Here is a 1,170-nt window from a genome sequence, read left to right on the forward strand (position 1 = left end):
AAAAAAAAATATCTGCAACAGTTAATATCTATAGATCAAAGAATTATAAACTAATGGTCCATGGCATCGTGTCTTAAAGCAAATTGCTGGAACTTTCCGTACCAAAAATTTCATTTTTTAAGAATGATTCAATTTTCTTTTAGAACTCTAAAAACGTGACCTTTTTGAAAAATTTGATTTTTCTTATACTTGAAATATTTTGGAAATTTTTGGTACGGAAACTCTTTTTAAATGCAATCGCGATACGTCACCTGTGTAAAAACGAATTCACAGTCACATTTATATAAATTAACTTCTATGCCGAAATGAAGTTTCCGTAAGTCCTTTCTTGTCATATCAATTTTAATTTAAAGATCTAAATGCAATACTTTTAGAATTTTTTTAGCTGTATGATCCAAAAGATTTTTTCTAAACCTTGATGCAATCGAGTAAGCTTAACAAAATCGAGTAAGCTTAACAAAATCGAAAAAGTCAAAATTAGCAAATTTGGCAACTAAAAATTCAGTCACTTTTAAATAATAGAATAAAACAGAGAATACTACATAATATCTATGGATTTCTGAGTTTTAAAATTATTAATTTGGTTTTTTACACATTAGTATTAATAATTTTACTAACATTGAATATAAAAATTTGATCATATACAAGGAATAATTAATATTAAATATCAAAACAACAAACAGATGATTTCAAAACTTTTAAACTACTTAATTCCAAATATAGAAAATATTGCTTATGCACGTCCACTAATAAAATATACTTTTGAATGATACAAAGTTGTAAAGTTGAAGTACAAATAATCATCAGCATTCAAGATTTAAAATATTCTGGTCACGTACGGCCATAAAATGGATTGTCACACTGTATATATTATCATTCAAAGTATTGTGAAGAATATCAATTTGTAAATTGAGAAATAAAATTATACGAAGCTAAAATCCAAAAACAGTTAAAATTTTACATTATATAAATAATTTTATCTATGCTAGGCATAATAACAAGCAATGACAGGCATATAACAACAAAAAATATATCCTCTAATTATTCATCTATCTCATGCAGATATGTTATAATAATAATGATATAATTGCATTATAATTACTTGATTCTTTTATGGCACGGTATTCAATTAATTTTAATTTACACAATAAAATAATTATATAATATTTC

The sequence above is a fragment of the Ctenocephalides felis genome, unplaced genomic scaffold, assembly GCF_003426905.1.
Source record: "Ctenocephalides felis isolate EL2017-DRISC unplaced genomic scaffold, ASM342690v1 CF-g0.4_SCAFFOLD_01492, whole genome shotgun sequence".
Taxonomy (NCBI): domain Eukaryota; kingdom Metazoa; phylum Arthropoda; class Insecta; order Siphonaptera; family Pulicidae; genus Ctenocephalides; species Ctenocephalides felis.